The sequence below is a fragment of the Macaca mulatta genome, chromosome 16, assembly GCF_049350105.2.
Source record: "Macaca mulatta isolate MMU2019108-1 chromosome 16, T2T-MMU8v2.0, whole genome shotgun sequence".
Classification (NCBI taxonomy): Eukaryota; Metazoa; Chordata; class Mammalia; order Primates; family Cercopithecidae; genus Macaca; species Macaca mulatta.
In genome coordinates this window covers 8,458,701-8,466,431 of record NC_133421.1, presented here as the reverse complement: position 1 = coordinate 8,466,431, position 7,731 = coordinate 8,458,701, and the positions used below count along the sequence as shown (strand labels likewise).

The 7,731-nt window shown below is 43.9% G+C and overlaps 1 long non-coding RNA gene across 1 annotated transcript in view; it reads left to right on the top strand.

Annotated features, from left to right (window-relative positions):
• Positions 1-116: 116 nt before the first annotated feature.
• Positions 117-7,731, top strand: part of LOC144335299 (uncharacterized) — a 34,876-nt gene continuing 27,261 nt past the window's right edge. The window contains exon 1 of the long non-coding RNA XR_013406050.1: positions 117-324. This is a non-coding gene — a long non-coding RNA (uncharacterized LOC144335299). The remainder of the gene's footprint in view (positions 325-7,731) is intronic.

Genomic DNA, 7,731 nt, shown 5'->3' with positions numbered 1-7,731 from the left:
GGCCTTGAAATCCTAGGCTCAACTGATCCTCCCACCTTAGCCTCACGAGTTGCTGGGACTACAGGCTCTCACCACCATGCCAGGCTAATTATTATTATTATTTTTATTTTTTGTAGAGACAAAGTCACCCTGTGTTTCTCAGGCTGGTCTTGAACTCCTGGCCTCAAGTGATCCTCCTACCTTGGCCTCCCACAGTGTTGGGATTATAGGTGTGAGCCAGTGTGCCTGGGCATATGTCTTGGTTACTGTCCACCTAGCATACATACACATGCACGTGACATTAGTCTTTGCTCCAGTCATTTGCTGAGAAGGAGTGCTTAAGAGGTACATTTTTTGACATTTGCATATTTGAAACTGTCTCTATTCAACTTAAACTTGACTGGTAATTTGCCTAAGACTAGAATCCTGGATGGGAAATAAACTTCCCTCAAAGTTTTGAATGTATGTTTGTTAGTGAAAGTATAGGCTAAGCTCTGTAACAAACCTCTCCCAAAAACAGTGACTTAAACATCTGATTAATAGTTTCTATATTGGCTGGGCATGGTGGCTCATGCCTGTAATCCCAGCACTCTGGGAGGCTGGGGTGAGTGGATCACGAGGTCAGGAGTTCAAGATCAGCCTGGCCAACATGGTGAAACCCCATCTCTACAAAAAATACAAAAATTAGCCAGGCACGGTGGCGGGCCCCTGTAATCCCAGCTACTCGGGGATGCTGAGGCAGGAGAATCATTTGAATCCAGGAGGCGGAGGTTGCAGTGAGCTGAGATGGTGCCACTGCACTCCAGCCTGGGCGACAGAAAGAGACTCAGTTAAAACAAAACAAAACAAAACAAAAACTTCTTATATTGTCATTGTCTCTTCTAATCGCCATCTCTCTTTTTTTTTTTTTTTTTTTTTTTTACCACTTTCTTGAAGATTTCCACCTCTTCTATTGAATTAAAACATTTTTTTGCTCTTGAACCTTTTCTGTCTTGTTCTTTGTTGCTTTCAGAAAACATCCTGCTTGTGTTTCAATGATGCTAATCTTCTCTAGTATTTCTGGACATAGTAAATATAGTCTAAAAAATCTGTTTCTTCATTATTCCTGTTCTCTCTGAGTCCCTCTTTTTAAATATCTGTTGATCCTTGACTTTTTTTGTTTTTTGTTTTTGAGACTGGCTCTGTCGCCAGGCTGGAGTGCAATGGCACGATCTTGGCTCACTGCACTCTGCCCCCTAAGTTCAAGCAATTCTCCTGCCCCAGCCCCCTAGTAGCTGGGATTACAGGCATGCGCCACCACGCCCAGCTAATTTTGTATTTTTAGTAGAGATGGGGTTTCACCATGTTGGCCAGGCTGGTCTCGAAGTCTCGAACTTCTGACCTCAAATAATCCACCCGCCTCGGCCTCCCAAAGTGCTGGGATTACAGGCATGAGCCACTGCGCCCGGCACCTGGTCCTGGACTTTGTTTAAGAGCGAGGCACCAAAAAAGATAATCAGGACTGTTTGTGGGTTTCTTCAATGTGATGAGCAGAGATCTGGTCAATTGATAATGGATACGGTTCCTCCCATGGTCAGTATTTGTAGGTCTTCTCTATTGGGATGCTTGGTGTCTTCAGAGACCAACCTTCTAATTTCCTGTTTGGGGTGTAGATGCCCAACCGTCAGCATTATTGGCAGTATTTGAAGAGGACTGGGGAGTCACCATTCAGTGTGTTGCTTTTGTTACATTTTCTTTTGTTCCATAGGGCACATTTGCCTGATGTCCCAAGTCCAGCATCCCTCTGCTATCAGATGATAAACTTCCAGTCTTCTGCAGGAGGGGAGGGGGAACTGCCCCACTGAATGGATGATAAAGGAATATGAGGCTCATTTGCTTTTTATATATACTTTTTTTTTTTTTTTTTTTTTTTTTTGGGGACGAAGTCTCGCTCTTGTCTCCCAGTCTGGAGTGCAATGGCATGATCTCTGCTCACTGCAACCTCTGACTCCTGGGTTCAAGCAATTCTCCTGCCTCCGCCTCCCGAGTAGCTGGGACTACAGGTGCGTACCACCACGCCCAGTTAATTTTTTGTATTTTAAGTAGAGATGGGGTTTCACCATGTTGGCCAGGCTGGTCTCAAACTCCTGACCTCAGGCGATCCACCCGCCTCGGCCTCCCAAAGTGCTGGGATTACAGGCGTGAACGACTGCGCCTGGACTTTTATAGACTTTCAATCAATTCTACTGTGTTCAGCCTCATGTGTACCCCCACCTTCAGGAGTTACTGGTACAGTAGCCCCCCTTATCTAGTGGGGAGACCTTTCAACTTCCGAGATCCCCAGTGGATACCTGAAACCATAGACATACCAAACCTATAGATACAGTCAGCCCTCTTTATCCATGGGGGCAGAACCCATAGATCCAACCCGCCGTGTATCGAAAATATGAGAAAAAATTTGCATCTGCACTGACCACAATTCAAAATGTTTGAATTTTTCCTGTCATTATTTCCTAAGCAATATAGTATTGCAACTATTTATATAGCATTTACATTCTATTAGGTATTATAAGTAATCTAGAGATGGTTTAAAGTGTGTGGGATGATGTGCGTAAGTTAAATGCAAATACTGCACCATTTTATATAGCATTTGAGGATTGAGCATCCAAGGATTTTGGTATAAGAGAGGGGAGACTTGTCTTAGACTATGGAAGGTCCTGGAACAATCTCCCCATGGATACTGAGGGATACTATGCTATGTTTTTTCCTATATGGTACATACATCTCTATGATAAGGTTTAATATATAAATTAGGCCTAGTAAGAGATTAAGAACATTAGGAATAAACAAATATAAATGCAAATGAAAAATAAAGAAAAAAACGATTTAAAAAATTAGCTGGGCGTGGTGGTGGGTGTCTGTAATCCCAGCTACCTGGGAGCCTGAGGCTGGAGAATCGCTTGAACCTGGGAGGTGGAGGTTGCAGTGAGCTGAGATCGTGCCATTGCATTCCAGCCTGGGTGACAAGAGCGAGACTCCATCTCAAAATAAATAAATAAATAGAAAAATAAAAAAGAAAAATGTGAAAAAAGAGAGGAACAACAATAACTAATACAAAATAGAACAATTATAACAATCTACTATAAAAAAAGTTAGGTGAATGTGGCCTTTCTCAAAATATCTGACTGTGCTGTACTCACCTATTTTTGGGCTGTGGCTGACTGCAGGAAGCAGAAACCAGGGAAAGCAAAACCACAGATAAGGGGGAACGACTGTACTCCCCTTCCTGAGTCTTTCTCAGGGTTTGTGCTTATTGCTGCTTCTGCATACTGCAGGCATTTGACTTTTAACTTTCCCTGGTCTGCGAATTGATGACCCCTTGTTTATCTGCTTTCAGCTACCAAAATGTAGATGCCATTTCTTTTTTCTTTTTTTCTTTTTTTTTTGAGACAGAGTTTCGCTCTTGTTGCCCAGGCTGGAGTGCAATGGTGTGATCTCAGCTCACTGCAACCTCTGCCTCCTGGGTTCAAGCCATTCTCCTGCCTCAGCCTCCCGAGTAGCTGGGATTACAGGCATGCACCACCACACCTGGCTAATGTTGTATTTTCAATAGAGACAGGATTTCTCCATGTTGGTCAGGCTGAGCTCAGGTGATCAGCCTCCCAAAGTGCTGAGATTACAGGTGTGAGCCATCACGCCCAGTCAGATGCCATCTCTTATATACTCATGTATCCTTTGCAATTCTTTTTGTATTGGTAGGTTTATGCCTTCCTTTTTAACCCATCAACTGGCATTTTCATGGGAAGGGAGGGGAGTGAAGAAGGGAGCATTGGTTCAGTCCTTCACAATTAATTGCAATACATTATTTCTTTAAATAGTGCCTTCCCCCCATTTTTCTAGTCTCTCCTTTTTGAACTGTTAGAAGCTGATTAGAACTTCTGGACCTATTCTCCATGTTTTTCAATGTTTCTTCCTCACATTACAAAGCCTTATTTCTATGTGTTGCACTTTCAGAGAACTGCTTAGCTGAGTCCTCCAATTTACAAGTTGGCTCTTCAGCTCCATCCATCCTGCCATTGAGTTTTAATTTCAACTGTTCTGATTTTTTACTTTGAAGATCACAAATTGCTTCATTTAGTAACTTCCAGTTCTTGTTTCATGATTGTACTACCCACACTTATCTCTTGGAAGATATTCATTATACTTATTTTAAAGTCGTATCCTGATACCTTATTAATTTTATTGGGTGTAAGTTCCTCCAATTTTTTGAGTTTGTTTCTCTCTTATGGTGTTAGGAACTTCTCAACTGTTTGGTGATTCTTTTTTGAAGCACAGCTGTTTACAGTTGATGTTATTTACTAGACTGCTGTTTTGGCTTTCACAGCTCAGTTGGGGAGAGGGTGCTGCCACTGCTGTCAGGGTTGCACCTTGTGTTTATTTTCTTTTTTTAAAAAAATTAAATCATTTGAGTTCTGGGGTACATGTGCAGGATGTGCAGGTTTGTTACATGGATAAATGTGTGCCATGTCAGAATGGTGATTATTTAAAAGTTAAGAACAAATGCTGGTGAGGTTGCGGAGAAATAGGAGTGCTTTTACACTGTTGGTGGGAATGTAAATTAATTAAACCATTGTGGAAGACAGTGTGGTGATTCCTCAAAGGTTTAGAACGGGAAATACCATTGGACCCAGCAATCCCATTACTGGGTATATTCCCAAATATAAAGGATTTATATTCCCAAAGGAATATAAATCACTCTGCTAAAGATACATACACACTTATGTTCATTGCAGCACTATTCACAATAGCAAAGACATGGGGTCAACCCAAATGCCCATCAATGACAGACTGGATAAAGAAAATGTGGTACCTATACACCATACAGCCATAAACAGGAACAAGATCATGTCCTTTGCAGGGATACGGATGAAGCTAGAAACTGTTTTCCTCAGCAAACTAACGCAGGAAGAGAAAATCAACCACCACATGTTCTCACTTATAAGTGGGAGCTCAACAATAGGAACACATGGACACAGGGAGGGAAGCAACACACACTGGGGCCTGTCAGAAGAGGGCAGAGGGTAGGGGGAGAGCATTAGGAAAAAGAGCAAATGCATTGCTGGGCATAATACATAATACCTAGGCGATGGGATGATAGGTATTTATTTTCTTTCTCTTTTTTTTTTGAGATGGAGTCTCCCTCTGTTGCCCAGGCTGGAGTGCAGTGGCGCGATCTCAGCTCACTGCAAGCTCCATCTCCTGGGTTCACGCCATTCTCCTGCCTCAGCCTCCTGAGTAGCCGGGACTACAGGTGCCCGCCACCACGCCCGGCTAATTTTTTGTATTTTTTAGTAGAGATGGGGTTTCACCGTGTTAGCCAGAATGGTCTCCATCTCCTGACTTCGTGATCCGCCCTCCTCGGCCTCCCAAAGTGCTGGGATTACAGGCATGAGCCACCGCACCCGGCTGATAGGTATTTATTTTCACTGAAAGCTGGGAGTGGGTGGGTTGGGCTGCTCATGAGGTGTATGGGAGGCGTGTGTGCTGGGTGTGATGGCTCCATACTCCCTGTGGAGTGCTTCCTGTGGCTACCACGCCTCAGGGCATGCTCTTTGCTTCCTCCTGAAGGAGAATTCTCCTGTGTATTCCTGTGTATTCCTGCAGGTACTCTAGGCTACAGTTCCCCCTTTCCATCTAGTCTAGTATTGACGCAGGGCAGGTTCTTGACTTTGCTCAGGAAAGAATTCAAGAGCAAGCCAGTGCTGGAAGAAAGCAGCTTTACTGAGGAGGTGGCCGTGTCACAGCTCTGTGACTGCTCCCGGGGAGCAGGGCTACGCCGGAGCCTGTCCGAGAGGACAGCCCAGGGTGGTGTGAAGCCATATTTATGCCCACTTTTAGTGACGTTCTAATGAAGGGGCAGGTTATTCAGGAATAGCTAGGAAACGGGCAGGAGCTTCTGGGTGTTGCTGTGGCAATGGTACATCGTCATGGTGCTGATAGGAGCGTCTTACGGTGATGGGCAGTGAGGTTCTTTCAGCGCCTCTTCTGGTTTTGGTCAGTTTTGTTTCTTTTTTTTTTTTTTTTTTTTTTTTTTTTGAGATGGAGTCTGGCTCTGTCGCTCAAACTGGAGTGCAGTGGTGCGATCTTGGCTCACTGCAACCTCCACCTCAGATTCAAGCGATTTTCCTGCCTCAGCCTCCTGAGTAGCTGGGATTACAGGCATGCACCACCACACCTGGCTCATTTCTGTATTTTTAGTAGAGACGGGGTTTCACCATATTGGCCAGGCTGGTCTCAAACTCCTGACCTCAGGTGATCCGCCCACCTCGGCCTCCCAAAGTGCTGGGATTATAGGCGTGAACCACTGTGCCCAGCCTTCAGTCAGTTTTCAATCTGGTCTGGAGATGAGTCCCACCTGCCTCCTACCTCAGTATGATTTCTGCCTTTAGCATGTTCTCTCTCCCCAGTCCAGCAAGCATTTCTGGTTTTTGAGCATAATTATTAATTTATTTATAATATGCTTCTATTCTTTCTGTGGTTAGAATTTGGTGTAGAAGGGTAGACTGCAGTATGTATCAGTTCATCATCATAGCCAGTATTGGATATTTTCTTGTTCTTCTTCTCTTTTTTTTTTTTTTTTTTTTTGAGACAGGGTCTCACTCTGTCACCTAGGCTGGAGTGTGGTGATGTGATCATAGCTCATTGCAACCTCGACCTCCTGGCCCCAAGTGATCTTTCTGGCTTAGCCTCCCAAGTAGCTGAAACCATAGGCAGGCATCACCACATTCAGCTAATTTTCTTACTGTTGTAGAGACAGGGTCAACCTATGTTACCTAGGCTGCTCTGCGACTCCGGACTCAAGGGATCCTTCCGCCTCAGCCTCCCAAAGTGCTGGGATTACAGGCATGAGCCACCGCACCTGGCCAGATATTTTATTTTATATCAAATTCCCTTGTGTTGGTGACAGAAAAGATTTTTTTTAAAACAGTTTTGTCATTCTCAAATTATGAATCAAAGAAGCAAAAAGTAGTTTAACTCATATATCCTGTTTCACCAGTTTGTTACAAAATTAGGTTACACTCCTTTTCATATTTACACAATTCTGTGCCTCCACCCTGACTACTAGAGTATGTGCTTTTCCCTTCCCCAGGATCCTTCTTCCATGATGTTCGCTAACAGTTCTACAGTACTCACTTTGGGCCAGACATTTTCCTAAGTGCTATTTACATATAATAACTCATAACAACCCCGGACTCCTTAGAGAGGCTTGTTAAGTTTTATGGGTTATTATCTTTGGAAGAACAAAGCCTGAAAACCTGCTCAGTCAGCCAGAGATTCCTGTTCTCTTTGGCTGTTGTTGCTTTTACTCACCTGTGATATTTCTGGTGAATCTCAGGGTGTCCTACTATTTTTCTGCTAGTCTACTGCTAGGAGAGTAGGTCCTCATTGAACGCTGGTTGATGAGAGTATCACATCTTCTTGGACAGTGATTGGTTCAGAGATGGACATATGGTCCACGATGGGCTAATCAGAGCTAAAGAGGCTTTTTCTGGGGCTTTGATGGAAATAGAATGAAATCTTTGTGTTTCCATGGTGGCTGCCAAGCTGGTAGACTACAGGCCTGTTGACTCCAGTGACCCTCTTGGAGAAAGCCTATCAGAGAATAAAGCCAACATACAGGAAAGCAAATCGAGGTCATGGAGAGGGAGCAAGAGAGTGAGCCTGAGTCCTGATGATATTCTTTGAACCCCTTGATCCAACCATGCCTGAGGT